Below are 16,125 nucleotides of genomic sequence, written 5' to 3'. Positions count from 1 at the left end.
TCTGTGTTCCTAACTTAATCAAATGACCATAACTTTTTCGACAGTTCTTTTGACTTCTCCATCCCAAGATCATATCCTAAATTCAGAAAAAAATATATTTTTAAGATGTCTTTTATATCAAAGTTATCTTTGTTATTTCACTGTTTGTAAATCATATTTATTTTTTTCTTTCACCTCAAAAAAGGAGGATGCTAGAAATGATTACATGTATTTTGTATGCTTCTTACTTATTATCTAAACACTAGTATGATTTACAGGGAAGAGGTGTCAGATGAAAAGTGAAGATTAGCCTTTCTTAGGTTGATTCTATAACAAGTAAAAGTTATTAATATAAATATGTTTTAAAGATTTTATCATTTACAACAGCGGTCCCCAACCTTTTTGGCACCAGGGACCGGTTTCATGGAAGACAATTTTTCCACGGACAGGGGGTGAGGGGATGGTTTCGGGATGATTCAAGTGCATTACATTTACTGTGCACTTTATTTCTATTATTATTACACTGTAATATATAATGAAGTAATTATACAACTCACCATAATGCAGAATAAGTGGGAACCCTGAGCTTGTTTTCACTCGCTGCTCACAGAAAGGGTTTTGATATGAGTCTGCAGGCAATTGGTTTATTATGGTCTCTGTGCAGTCAAACTTCTCTGCTATTGATAATCTGTATTTGCAGCCACTCCCCAGAGCTAGCGTCACTGCCTCAGATCATCAGGCATTAGATTCTCGTAAGGAGCACGCAACCTAGATCCCTCGCATGCGCAGTTCACAGTAGGGTTTGTGCTCCTATGAGAATCTAATGCTGCCGCTGAGCTGACAGGACGCGGAGCTCAGGCGGTAATGCGAGCGATGGGGAGCGGCTGTAAATGCAGATGAAGCTTTCCTCCCTCGCCTGCTGCCCACCTCCTGCTGTGCGGCTGGGTTCCTAACAGGCCACGGACCAGCACTGGGAGTTGGGGACCCCTGATTTACAACATGTTGTTTTCTTAGGAGGTGTGTCAATGCCTTCGTTGTCCATAATATGTTCTTATCCTCAATGGAAACATTGATCAATTCCTTAGAAGAGAGTTATTTATTTCATTTCAAAACAATCTTGCCCATTCTGATATTGTTGGTTACTGTAATGAGATAACGACAGGTATTCAGCCTATTATCAACAGGTTACTTCTCCTTTCCCCTCATGTTAGCCTGAAGGCTCTGCTACAAGCTAGATTTTGTTGAGTTTTCAACAATGAAGGACAGTCTCAAGGCCTCATGTTAAAAATAAAACAAAAAACAAAACCCAAAAAACTGTGAGAGATATTCTTCACTACTGTTATATCAAGGAAAAGATTTATGTATTTGGGATTCTGAGTCGTCATTGCTTAGAAAACTGTCAGACTGTACTGGGAACTGAGTCAGGATTTTCTTTTTCTTTTTAGTTGAGAAACAGATGACTCATGAGAGCAGCATGCTGGCCCAAGAACCAGTGGAACAGGGATTAATTAAGAAGTAAATAAATCACTGTAAGAAACCTAATTGTGGTTACTTTTTAATTGAAAGTATGATGGTGTTGTTACATGTTCACTGTTCTCTTTTGATGAGTAGATAAGAAATCCTCTTTTTTCTTGATCTATTTCTAAGTCTGTATCCAATAGACCACACTTTTGCAAACTGAAATAATAAAATATTCTTTAAATAATATATTTTTACCTGACCCCTCAGAATTCTGAAACCGTACTTTTCACTGTCTCTTTACTTTCAATGGCAACATAGTTATTTTCATAGGTTTAATAGGAACTGTCATACTACTCACAAGACTGTAATTGCACAAATTGATTGTATAACCAGTCATAGCTTGTATTTGATTTTTCATTTGATCATATATGATAATCCCAGTAGTAAGGAAAAAATATTATTCTTCAAGTATGGAATCAATGCCTACAAAGCCCGCCTAGGAAACAGGTCTGGTAACTGTTCTATGGTTTATGGGTTCCAGGCCTTACAGGTAATAAAGGATACTTCCTCACAGGCTGAAAACTAGGACCTAGGAGAACCTTAAAGGGAGAGGGATTTATCCTAAATTATAGGTTTTGCAAATGAAATCTATGGAGATGAATTTTTGGGGATTGGTCTCTGTGAATCCAAAATAAAGAGCCAATAAGAGTGATTAGAAAGGAATTGCTAAAATAATATTCAACACTAAAAGTGCAATCCTAGATTATTCATAAAATTTCCAAATGAAAATGAACTCTCTGCCTTAATAATTGCTCTCTGTTGTATGGGTCTAGATTTGTTGTATGGGTCTACTACATGGAGGATTGTATGGCTAATTAACTTTTTTGCTGTGCCTATGTAAATTATTTTGGCCAAGATGTGAGAATATTTGGAGATTATTTAAAACAAAAATTAAGGACAGTTAAAAAAAACTGTCCAAAATATGGAAATAAGGCAATATGTTGGCCAAGTGTCATTTCAATGTCACGCTGGGAACTGCCTAATTAGACTATTCAAGGGTTATTAATTCTCTAGAAGAGGGGATCTCAAACTGTAGTACATGGACCAATTCAGCCCATTATGACCCTCAAACTTAAAATAGTTTTTACATGTTTAAAGTGTGAAAAACAAAGGAAAGAAGAATATGCAAGGAGACTGTATGTGGCCTGCAAAGCTTAAATGTTTACTATTGGGCCTTTTACAAAAATAAGTTTGCTAATCCTTGCCCTAGAATATGTTTTTGTCTGATTTGCAATTAACTATTTGGTAATGCCTAAAGTCTGAGAAGTTGCATGTAAATTTGTAGATTTTTGCCTCTTAAGAAGGCAAATTATTTCTATCTGGTAGAAAAGATAACCCTGAATGCTATATTTTTAATGGCTTTTAGTAGACTGACCAATCTTTTCTCTAATATAGCAAACTTGTTTGAGTCCCAAGGGACTATATAAATTGTTTTTTGTATGTACACACATATACATACATACATACATACATGTGTATGCACATATACATATATATACATTTTCTATATATTTTTTAGAATCAAAGTGAAGGGACTAAGAGTTACACATTGCTAAGCAAAAAAGCAAAAATAAGGGAAATATGTATATTAATAACCATTGAGATTGCTATTATTAGCTATTACACAACAAAAAAGCTTCTTCCCAGATAAGTTAATGATTTGTTACTACATTTCAAAACCTTTGAAGTTTAAAATTCAGTGTTAAAATTGTAATGTTATAACAGCTGTAGAAAGAGCTTCAATTTCCTTTCTTTATTATTATATAATCAGATGATTACTTTTCTATTAAAAATAGTCTACACATGTACATTTAATGTTCAGAAATTTGTGAGGTACTTAACCAAATGAAATGGTGGATTGATTTCAAATCAGGTCGATGTCAGTCTGAATTTGCTGAAGCTTGTTTTACTCTAATTTTTCAGTTTGAGGATACACCTACTATAATACATTAAAAAGTTCTTAAATATAAAGCTTTAGAAACATTACATGGAAATACTTAACAATAAAAGATGATTTACACAATAGCACATGTCATTTTGAATAATTTAAATAATTCAGATATCCAAAAATATATAGCTGACAGTTATCAATTATAGTATACCAATTTAAAGAAATGTTTTATGAGCATTAAAATAATTATTTAGAACTACATAATGACTTAGATAATTTTATTTTAATATGATAACTGGAATATAATTATACTATCAAAATTAACAGGTGTATGCAAAAATGTTAGGAATGAAATATTCCAAAATTCATATAGTTTCTATTTTCTAAATATCATACAATATTGCTGAATTTCATATTATCAAATATTTATGTAAAATTTAAATATACACATGTATTGTATATGCATCAGTTATATTGAAGCAGTGAGAGCCAAATATTTTAAATTTGAATAAATAAATGCTTTTAATTAAGTAAATTCAGTTATCTTAAATATCGGGTATATACTAAGTACCCAATAGAAATCAAGTGTCTGAAACATCATATTTATTACAAAGGACAAACCAATCTGAGTTACTCTTACTCTGGCTATTTTAGCTTTTATTGAATTATTCATTTGGTTCTGTGGAAAGCTGCAACTCAGAAGGTGAATCACTTTATAGCTTACAGACTTGACATGTCTAAATATTGTGAGAACATGAACTTTTTAAGATCAGATAGATTTTAGAGGCAACTAATGGGAATAAAACAATGTTCTTGAATATAATGTGGAGAATCTTACACCATGTTTAGAAAGGGAAAGATTCTAGGAACTTCCAAAGCAGGTGTTTAATACTACACTCCCAGGTCCCACGTTCTCCTTCATGCTGCTGCTAACAAATTTTCATTTAAACAAAGATATTAATAAATTATATCAATATCTAAAAATGTCTATTATCACTGTAGAAACAGGATTCAGGTAAGAAGGGTGCACTGAAGAAGGATCAATGATTCACTCCAGGTGAAAGGAGATTTCTCTGTTACTAAGTAAGAGTTGTCTATGACTTGAAATGACAGAATTTAAGCCTAAGAGAACAGTGAGGTGCTGTTGTTTCAAATTCACCCCAACTACAGTGTGGAAGTACATAGGATGCTACACTAAGTATGGGGCATTACTTAAATGTGGAGTGGGTAATATGAAAATGCACATGCTCTGGTAGAGGATGGGTAGTATAGTGGTTAAGAGTGCTTGCTATTAGACTGTAAGAATTCAATCATCCCAGCTCCACTTATTATTAACTACATCCTTTGGGCAATAACTTAGCCCAGTGGTTCTCAAACGTTGAGTGAGTGTGCATCAGAGTCATCTAGAGGGCTAGTTTAAACATAGATTGCTGCTTCCCATCCCCAAAGTTTCTGATTCAGTAGGTCTGGGCTTTGGATCAAAAATTGGCATTTCCCAGGTAATAGTGATGCTGCAGTCTGGGAACATTCTTTGATACCTAATCTCTATGCACTTCATTATATTCATCTGTAAAATGCTAATAATCAGAGGGTTGGTATAAAGATTAAGTGAAATAATCTATCTAGGGCTCTGATACAATGCTTGTTTCATAACAAGCATTATCATTAACAAAAATGAAGGTACTTAGCTAATATTAGAGAAAAAAATAAAAATGGATGCCTGCTTCTGACCAAACAGCAGATGGAAATCTAAGTGAATTAAAAATCTCAAAGTAAAAAGGGTGAGAAAAAAATTGTGATTTATAATATATCAGGGCCTAGATAACAGTTTAAAACTATAAAGCAAACATAGAAAATTTTAATCAATTCAAAATATTTTAATAGAAAAAAATTTTAAGTTTTTTATATATAACTTAAACATTTAAAACCAAAAGTTTGTATTTTTTGTGTTTGTGTATTTATATCATTTAAAACGGACAAAAGTTGTCTTTAAGAGCTTCAAGAGCTCCTAGAAAGTCATAAGAAAAATATGAATATGTTAATGCTTAAAAATAGGCAAAGGATATGAAAAGGAAATTCAAAAAAGAGAAAATATAAATAGTATACATATAAGAATGTTCATCTTCACTGGTAATTGAATTAATGCAAGTTAAAATAAAATTAAGAAAATGTTTTTCCCATAATTTGGCAATTTAAAATGTATAATACCAAATATTGGCAAGGAGGTCAGGGAAAAATGGTATTTTAGTGAATTTTCTTGTGAAAATAGACTGAATGTTTGTTTCACCCCTAAATTCATTTGTTGAAACCCAATCCCCAATGTGAAGGTGTTTGGAGGTGGGACCTTTGGGAGATGATTAGGTCATTAGGGTAGATCCCTAATGAATGGGATCAGTGCCCTTATAAAAGAGACCCCAGAGAGCTCTCTTACCTTTTCCATCATGTGAGGACATGGAAAAAAAGTGGCCAACTATGAACCAGGAAGCTAGTCCTCACCACCCACCAAATCTGCCAGCTCCTTGATTTTGAACTTCCCAACATCCAGAACTGTGAGAAATAAATTTCTGTTGTTTACAAGACTCCTAGTTTATGGTATTCTGTTATAGCAGCTCGGACAGACTAAAACAGAGTGACACACAATAAACTAAAATTTAGCAAAGTTAGGCAGTATATCAGATGGTTATTAAAGGTGGATAAATGCCATGGCTGTTGGTGGTGGCAGGGGTTGGAGAAATAGGGTGGTCAGGTAAGGCCTTTTTGAAGGTGATACTTGGATGAACACCTGAAAGATGTAAGGAAGCAAACCATTCAGATATTGGGAGGAGAACACTTTAGGTGGAGAGAATAATATTATTTTTGCAATATATATTTCTATTGAAAGTAGAAGTGTGACAAATAGAAGTAAGAAGAGAAACTACATGTGTAAGAAAAAAATCCCAAGAGGAAATATATTATACGAGGAAGTGAGCAGTGATCATCTTTGGGAATCCATATGATTTTTTCTCTTACTTTGATTTTGTTTATCTTAATGTTTTGAATGGCTGTTTACCAGTGCTAGCTACAAAATTTGTGGGGCTCATTGCTAACTGAAATGTGGAGCTTTTGTTCAAAAGCTAGAAAAAAGTGCTGTTAGCAGTTCAGAAATATAAAGCTTTTTTCTTTTCTTCCACATTCTTTTTGTCAATTTGCCATGGTGTTTGTTTTGTCATTTAATGTCATTCTAAATAAAGTAAAAATTTTAAATTATTACCATGCCTTGTACCACTCATTCTTATATCATGCAATGTTAGTTTTAAATGCAAATATAAGAGCATTTGACTTGCATTAGAATCACCAAAATATCATAACTCCTATTTCATATTTTGTGCATACACATATTTTTTTTTCATTACCAGAATAGTGGACATGCTGCATAAAATCAACCCAGCTTTATATTTCACTTCCAGATATGTGGGCAACCTACCGACACTCTTTACCTGCTGTGTACTGAGTAAGGAAGGGCTGAAAGGAAAAGGAGCTATAGGTTGCCCTATTAGTCCCTTTCTTTCTACATCATAATTTTCAGTGCAAGCAGCTGGCTAATAGACAAATTAACATGAGCAAGGAAGGATATGATAGGGTTTCTTGGTCATTTGTGTCTCTTAGACCATCGTTGTCTTCCTTCTGTGTTCAAAGCAATTTCTAGTTCAAGTGGAAAGTGCAGCCTCTTAAGGCTGCCAGTGTCCCCACTTTCTTAGCATATGTGTGACAGCCTTACCTTATACCAGCTTTGAGTCCCTCTGGACCCCCAGGAACCGTTGGTTCACCAGTGTTCTGAGGGTTGGGGCATCATGAATGCCGTAAGTAATAGGAAGACTAGGAACAGGGGACATGCATATTTTACACATCTTGTCCCTTTGGGCTTCACTTATAGACACAAGTTCAAGATAAAGTTGCCAAGAATTTCAAGAAGGAAAGAGCAGATCATAGAGCTAAGCATGGAAACTATCTAAGCAGGGGCCCTCATTTGGTTGCTCAGGTCACATGCTCACAAAGCCAGCGCTTCCATATAACTAGAATAATTACATTCTCTGGTTATACTAAACAGTCAGAATATGCATATGAAACCAAATGCTAAAGCAATTAAAATTTTAAGGCACCACACTATAATAAATGCTGCTTTTTATTTATTTGTTTGTTTGTTTTATTTATTTTTTAAATTTATAGGCAGTATTCTCTGAGATCCTTCGTTTCCCCGCTACGAAGGGGAGTGGGAAGTGTCTTCATCTCAAGCCGTGAAGAGGTCTCGAATGAACCATATGACAAGCCACGTATGTGTTCCCCACGGTTGAGAGCTCTCTGCCCTGGTGCTGGATTCATGCCTGTAAAGGCTAAAATAGTCAAGAATAAGTCAAGAGAGACAATAATGAGCTATGTTTGGAAAAAACTAATGCGTTATGTTTGGAAAAAACTAAAACTCCCATCCATGTTGGTATATTTCAATGGTCATTGTTTTCCATAAACCATATGTGGATAGTGAGGGTCATACAAGAAAAAGTTCTGCCGCAAATAACTTCCTGGAAAGGTGAAGGGACTCCAACAGTGAGAATGTGTGTTTGGAGTGGAACACACAGGAAAGAGCTGAGCAGAGGTCTCCCCCAAAGGACCTAACAAATGCACGTTAAATTAGTCATGTTAAAATGTGTAATTAGAATGCTAAGATAATGCGTGAGTCACAACAATTACAGATGAAATACTCTGTATTTTTAAGTTCCCTCACAATGACGTCAATTTTTTAAAGTAGCTCCCTCTTGATTTAAGAGCATCAAACTGCTATACCATTTTCTGAGAGACAAGACCTTCATACTCAGTGGCAAATATGTAGTGTAAGCATGTTGTTTTCAATTTAGAAAAGCCTAGGAGGAGCGGTAGATTATTTTAAGAGAGTCTTTCAAACGTCTCTGCCATCTCTGCTTCAATTACACTTCATATAGCATACTAATATTAGTAACAATTCAAACTCTTCTAAATCAGAGATGCAGCATGAATGCACCATTTTCTTCATCATGCTCTCTAAAAGTTTAACAGTAATCTTGAAAAAGAGCTTAAAACTACTATTGCTGCCATTATTAATGTATGGAATTCCAGGTTAATAACAACAGGAAATGAAAGGTCTTCTTCTAAATGCCATAGGATCTTTCTTGATAAGTTTCTCTTTTTCTAAATTGACTCTGTCAATTTAGATGTTTTGATTTCTGATGTAATAGAGCCTGAGTGCCTATAAACCAATTATACAACTTTTCCAAAAACAAAGTTGTTAACTTTTAATTTTTTTTAAATAAGCTTTTTTTTTTTTTTTTTTTTTTTCCCTGAAAGCATCATTTAGGCAGTAATCTCCTCCAGGGCAGGAACAATAAATTCAGGATTTTGTAAGTACTCCCGAGCTTCTAGAATTTTATTCTGTACCCAGTATATACTCAATCAATACTGATGGACCGCCTGCCTATAAGATCTGTACAAAGTAATTTGCTGCTCTGTGAAAACTCAGAAATGTGAGTCCCCAAAGATTACCACTGCCCTAAAGGATAGAGAATGAGTAGAAGAGGGGGAACATAAAAGATTAATGGTCATTCTCATCGTAGCAGATGTTTAAGAGGGATCGGGCATAGCCATCCTCTGCCACACACCACATTTTGTACTACTTCTGGGTTCTGTTTGCCCTAAGGTGCCTGCTGTCCTCTTCTTTGAGATGACAAGGAGATTTACAGCCAGAAACTGTATCTATTTTATTAAATGATGCAGAGCTACAGACCCTCATGATTTTATAAATATATATATATATGGCAAGATGGAGAAAGTTTGTGAATTAAAAAAAAATCAGCAATGAAGACATTCATTTAGTGGGAAAAAATATACATGGAAATGAAAAATGGATAATGAAAACAGATTTAATAGATTAACAAAAAGTAAGGTGAAAACAAAGAAAAAAATTAAGATTCCATATTTACACAGTATATTTGAATTAGAGGGTCTTAAAAACAACAATCCCTTTGTGAGTAGAATTAAGATGGGCAGAATTTTCATTTTCTGAAACAAACCTGTCCTTGAGATTTCCATGTTGCACCAATCTTTTTGGCTTTCCAGAAATATTGTAGATTCTCCAAATTCAGTAAGCTTGGTGGAGACATTAAAATGTGTGTGTGTGTGTGTGTGTGTGTGCGTTTAAGTGTTGCTTGATTAAAATTTGCCCCTCAGAATGAAAGAGATAACATTTTATAACAGGGGCCAGCAAACTTTTCCCAAAATACTTCTGGCTCTGAGGGCTATACGTTCTCTGTTGTATCTACTCACCACTACCATTGTAGCGTGAAAGCACAGAGACAAAATGAAAATAAATGGGTGTCATTGTTTTCCAATAAATTTTATTTATAAAAACAGGTAGTAGAGTAGTAGATTATCTTGTGAAGCTGTAGTTATCCAACTCCTGCTCTACAGTTAACAGTCTCACAAATGAGTATTTTCATGGGTCCAATAGCCTTTCAGTGGTTACTGAGAAATGGAGGAGATACTTGTATAATTGTAGAATCAGGCAGATCAAGGCAAATGATTCTAGAGCAGATGAATTAATTTTGAATTCTAAAGATCGATCTGGCTCTGTTTTGATGGTGAATTTACCAGCAATGATGTTATAAACATCCCTTGAGATCTTATAAGATTTCATAAGAAATGCCTTGTAACAGAAAATGTAAATCCAGGCTCATGTGTATCTAAAGCACATATAACTTATTTTTTGTGTGTGTTAAGAAGGACATTTACAGTGCAGATAGCACCAGTTTTTATGCTAAGTATCCTGTAGACACATAGTAAATAATAATTGAATGAAATGCCCTTAATTCTCAGTGTCCTAATAATTGTTTTACTGAATGGATTTGAATATTTAAAAAATTCAGTCTATTCTTAACTTCCTAATTGCCTCTGAATAGCCAAGATCAATGGTGTGAGGTCAGGACTCTCAGATAGGCCAATATCAAGGAGAAGATTCTTGATGGATCTATTATTCCTTCATCGACATTAAACTATTTCATAGTACTGAAAACATACAAAATACATTCATGTTTCTATGACTTCCTGTTTTCAAATACATACACATTATTCATCTATGCTAGTTATCCCATTTGAACAAGTGCCACTGGATCACTAATAAAAATAGCTCAAGTTATAAATTGTCATCCTGTATCTGTATCCCAAATCTAAAGAAACAGACAACAAAAAGGAGTTACATATTACAGAAGAACAGAGAAATTGATTGAAAAGAACTATATTTTCCGAGTAATGCAAACATATTGAGTGAAAGAAATTATTATTAGAAAAGGGAGGCACAATTTTATACATACTTGGATCACCAGCAGTGAACCATATAATTCTAGGCACACAATGGGATACTCTTCAGGAGGCTATCTGAATCTTACATTATCTGAATCAACAGAATGGCATGGAGACTCCTGGCTGTTCTTTTACTTAGATTAAAAAGAACTGTGTGTGTGTTGTATGTGTGTCCCCAAAAAGTGTCAATCAACAGCACTTTAAAAAAATTTTTTTACTTTACCATACTTACTAGCCTTTGAGTTAAAAGTTCTGATTCATATGTATACCTACACAGAAGACAAAATTTGAGTAAACTCCACATTAAATGATGTACTAAATATATTCTAGTATTTGTCAGACCCCAGTTGGCTAGCTAATATTCAAATCAAAATCAGAATGCTCATGAAAACCAAATGCAATCTAAAGAGCAACATCTTAATCCTATGAAATTGTCTCTGATTTTTTAATTGTAAAATTATGTTATTTTATTAGAATAATAAATAATTCATAAGGCATATATATGATGAAAATAAAATCTGTACTTCTGTCGTTACAAAAAGCCACACAGAAAGTTAGAGCTTAATTTTCTTTCGCAAAGTTTTCTCTACTGTTTTGTTGATCTGATCATTTGTGGCTTTCAATCTGCATATATATTTGACAGCATTTGAAAATTCTTTATGACTTACTCAAAAGTCTTTAAGTTGCTTTTCTATGTTATATGTGACTCCTCTGCATGGTGTTGGGGAGAATGAAAGATAAACAGGAAGAAAAGCTTTGAATGTAGAAATTGATGCATGGACAGACCTAGATAACACATTGTTTAAAGAAAAGACTTTCCTAATAACCTCCAACTTTACTTTTTGTGAAATAATTAAAAAAATAAACTCTTAAAGAATATTAGTACCCAGTGAATTTATTTAACTTAGTAATTTTCACCTTTTCTTTAACTTTGACTCTACATCCATTCTGAGATCATATTTGCTCTGTAACACACTCTCTTTGAATAAATGTATTCTCTTTCACACAACCCCAAAGGTATCCTGGTAAATGATGATATGGGATATTTGTCTTGGATCCTTTGTCAGGATACATAGGCATGAATAAAGACCAAAACAGGTGCCTTAACAGAGGTCTGGGCAGAAGTTAATACTATATGCAAATCCCTCCTTTCTCCTCTCTTCATTAACTAGGAAACAGCTGAATTTTCTCAAGGATGTGTGAAGAACATATGAACTTCAATTTGCTGCAAGCTGCAGTTATATTATTAACCTTGAAGAATTCCAATTTCATGTAAGTTCTATTTCAAACATATCCTGTACATTAGTTGTGGTTGATATCTAAATGTTTTTATCTGATGAGTTGGCTGCCTATAATAGAATATTACCACTGTGAGGCCTAGAAAGGGATGGTGCTTTTAGTGGAAGGTGGTTAGCAAGAAAGGGGAACATAAGAGGGTAGGGGGCTGCCTTATGGACAACTGAATTAAGTAACAAAGACAACTCAGAGTCCTGGGACTGTCTTCTTCTTCCAAGCAATCCTATTGGCCTAAGGTCACACTGAGGCAAGGCATGGCATCAAAAGCAAAGTTTGCTCTCATTAGCCAGAGTATGAGAATGTTAAAGGGACAAGGTAAGGTTTTCCCATGTACAGAGTGCAGGCAACACTCTTGCTGAAATGGGTTGCTAGAATTTGAGCTTGTCTGAGCTGGAAGTAATCTGAGAACCATAGATTACTTCCTTTTTAATATACAAAGAAATAAAAACTGAGGCCTAGAAATAGAGTCAAGCAGTAAATATTATAACTGAGCCAAAACTCGGCCTTCCCAAAGTTCTGCCTGTCTCATATGAAACCTCAGCCGTTCACACAGATACCTACCTAGTCTGCAGTGAACCCAATGTCTTGTACCAGAAGTTAATATCTTGTGAACATTCCGGACCCATGTCTTTATTTATAAAATACTGAAAGGCTGCCTCTCTCATATTTACTTCAATGCCTATTATGATGACAAAATTAAACAAAGAATATTAAGCAGTTTTCTAGATGATGAAGAATTGTACACAGTTATGAAACTGTTATTGCAATTAATAGTATCTTAGTCTCCTCCTGTGTCATGCATGGTGGAATGGGGTGTCAATTTCTCAAGTTTTGTTCCATTGATCAGGATGAAAGATGATGGATAGGCTCCTCTTCTCATAAAATTAAGGGAGGACCTCATTTGGGGTTTGAAATCTCCTTTAGCAGAATATAAAGAGCCATAATGCCTGGTTCTTGTGGATTGCATTGTGCACCTGCATATATTTAACGGCTATAACTAAATATTGTTTTCACTAAGCCAAGTCATATCCCTGAGAGGACATTTGGTCAGCATTCAATTCATAAATAAATGAGCAAGATAGCACAGAGTGGCTAAGTTTAAAGTCCAAATTAACTGAAAACACTTGTTTTGAAAAATATTATTTATGTTCACAAGAATACACCAGCAGAGAAGCATACGAGGAAGGAAGGAAGAAAGAAAGGAAAGGGGAAATTTCCTCTGAGACACATCAGCCTTTCCAATTTAGATCTGTATTACCTTGACTCCAGACTGGCATAGATCTTTTAGACTGTTTAAGATGATATTGCACAAATAAGAAGTGTCCTCGTTACTATCATCCAGAAATAGCTCCATATTTGAGCTCTATATCTATAAACTAGATACAATTTCCCCTCTTATACTTAATACATTCCCTCCACCTTCTTCTCCCCAGTTCTCCCATTCTCTCCCCCACCTGTCCTTCATCCACCAAGTCCCTGATTCACTAGTACCTTGAGGACATTTTCTTTCTTGGTCAGGTCACTCAAAAACATATGCAGAGGGGCTTCCCTGGTGGCGCAGTGGTTGAGAATCTGCCTGCCAATGCAGGGGACACGGGTTCGAGCCCTGGTCTGGGAAGATCCCACATGCCACGGAGCAACTGGGCCCGTGAGCCACAATTACTGAGCCTGCGCGTCTGGAGCCTGTGCTCCGCAACAAGAGAGGCCGCGATGGTGAGAGGCCCGCGCACCGCGATGAAGAGTGGTCCCCACTTGCCGCAACTAGAGAAAGCCCTCGCACAGAAACGAAGACTCAACACAGTCATAAATAAATAAAAGAACGTGAATTTCTTTAAAAAAAAAAAAAAAACATATGCAGATGTTCAAAACATGATATATTTTATGAGTTTGACATTTTTACTGCATTTTTTTCCTCAGAAGTTAATTCAGTTTTACCGTTGAAGAAAACTGTTGTTTCGCTGTACAAAAACAAAAAACAAAAAAACAAAAAACACTTTGCTGTGAAAATGGCAACATTTCTCCCTAGGGCAAAATGGTGGCTTGTGAATCCTCTCCAAAAGAAAACAGAGACATGACATGAAGTCATTATTTTCATATGAGCTGCCTATTCGTCCTTCCATTCTTTTGACAGGAGTGAATTTTATAAGTTCAAGGATAAAGCAATTTCTAGGATAAGTCCTGGATTTCTTGAAAAATAGATCACAAGCTATTTTTGTTTTTAAAATTCTGAATACAGGACCAGAAGATAGAGCAACCAAACCAGAGACTGATACAACAGGAAATATTAAACCGATCACCATTCTAAGTATTCACTTGAAGAAGTATAGTACATAACAAGTTATTTACTCTTGATCTCATTATTCCTCTTCTCATAAAAGACATTACTTTTAAATTGGGTTATATTAAAGACAGAATTTGTTATGCCTATTGTAGTGGGCTAAATGATGTCCCTCAAACCAAAAAAATATATGTCAAAATCCTACTCTCTGGAACTGGGAATATTACCTTATATGGCCAAATATATTATTAATTTAAGCTCTTGAGAGGAAGAGCCTGGGTTACCCAGATGGGTCCTATATTCAATCATGTATTTTTCTTTTCTTTTTTCTTTTTAATTAATTAATTAATTTATTTATTTTTGGCTGTGTTGGGTCTTCGTTTCTGTGCGAGGGCTTTCTCTAGTTGCGGCGAGCGGGGGCCACTCTTCATCGCGCTGCGCAGGCCTCTCACTGTCGCGGCCTCTCTTGTTGCGGAGCACAGGCTCCAGATGCGCAGGCTCAGTAGTTGTGGCTCATGGGCCTAGTTGCTCCGTGGCATGTGGGATCTTCCCAGACCAGGGCTCGAACCTGTGTCCCCTTCATTGGCAGGCAGATTCTCAACCACTGCGCCACCAGGGAAGCCCCCAGTCATATGTATTCTTATAAGAGAGAGACAGAAAAGGAGATGGGATATGACCATTAAGGCAGAGATGGAGTAATGTGACCACAAGCCAAAGAATGCCGGGAGCAGCCACCAGGAGCTGAAAGAGGCAAGGAACACATTCGTCCTTAAACCCTTTGGAGGCAGTGTGGTCCTGACAACAACTTGTTTTCAGACTTCTGGCCTCCAACACTGTGAAAACATGAATTTCTGTTGTTCTAAGTCACCAAGTTTGTGGTAATTTATTATAGCAACCCTAGAATACTAATATACCCATTAAATAAAGATTTAGTGAAGATAGTTCATTTAAATGATGACTGAAATTTTGGCATAGCCTACCAAAGGCCACTTGCTATAAGATTCAAAAAGAAAGCAACTGAATTTACAGCTCTTAGTTTTTATACTTTGTATAATCTCTATCGCAACGTATTTGCTTTTTCCAGCTGCCCCTTGGTGACTGAAAACTTGCCCTTGGGTTGGAGTTGGAGTTGTGTCATGTCATGTCTTATCCCTCCTTAAACATCATGTTTCAAACTTCCTCAAGGAAGATTTCTTTCCTACATGTACGAAAATAATGTTTCACTATTTGCTTTCATATTTATTTACTGATGATGCTATGTTAATTTTCATTGTGATCAAAGCAGTTTTAAATCAGTTTTGTTCTTTTAAAAGTGTCAGTATAATTGATCCCTTTGATATTTCCTGTATTTGATATATCAGTTTCTTCTTTGGAGCCTAGAGAATCATGTTTTGTAAATAGTGTTTATTGACGAAATGGCAAGTAGAAATAGCTGTTTAAGCCTTTATATCCCATTTCCTTACTCCTTTAGTCATACCTAGAGATTAGAAGTGCAAAAAGAGAAGAGCAATCGTGTAAAACGACTATTGGATGGAGCAAAGGTATGAATCAGAGTATGGCAGAATTCTGAGACTTGAGATACAAAACAAAATTATTTGTGACCATATTATCTATGCACTCTCTCTTCTTTAGCACTGAGTGGATAAATTAATATGTGAAAACAAGAGACTTTTAACATAGGAAATATTTCATTCCAGGGGCTCTCAACTTTCTGGACTCAAGAACCATCTATATACTCCAGTGGTTCCAGACAGTACCTTAAGAATCCTTGTTCGGTTCCATGCCATTTGGCTACTAT

This window comes from Eschrichtius robustus, chromosome 3 (assembly GCF_028021215.1).
Source record: "Eschrichtius robustus isolate mEscRob2 chromosome 3, mEscRob2.pri, whole genome shotgun sequence".
Lineage (NCBI taxonomy): Eukaryota > Metazoa > Chordata > Mammalia > Artiodactyla > Eschrichtiidae > Eschrichtius > Eschrichtius robustus.
The sequence above is the reverse complement of the archived record's forward strand: the minus strand, read 5'-3'. Positions refer to the sequence as shown.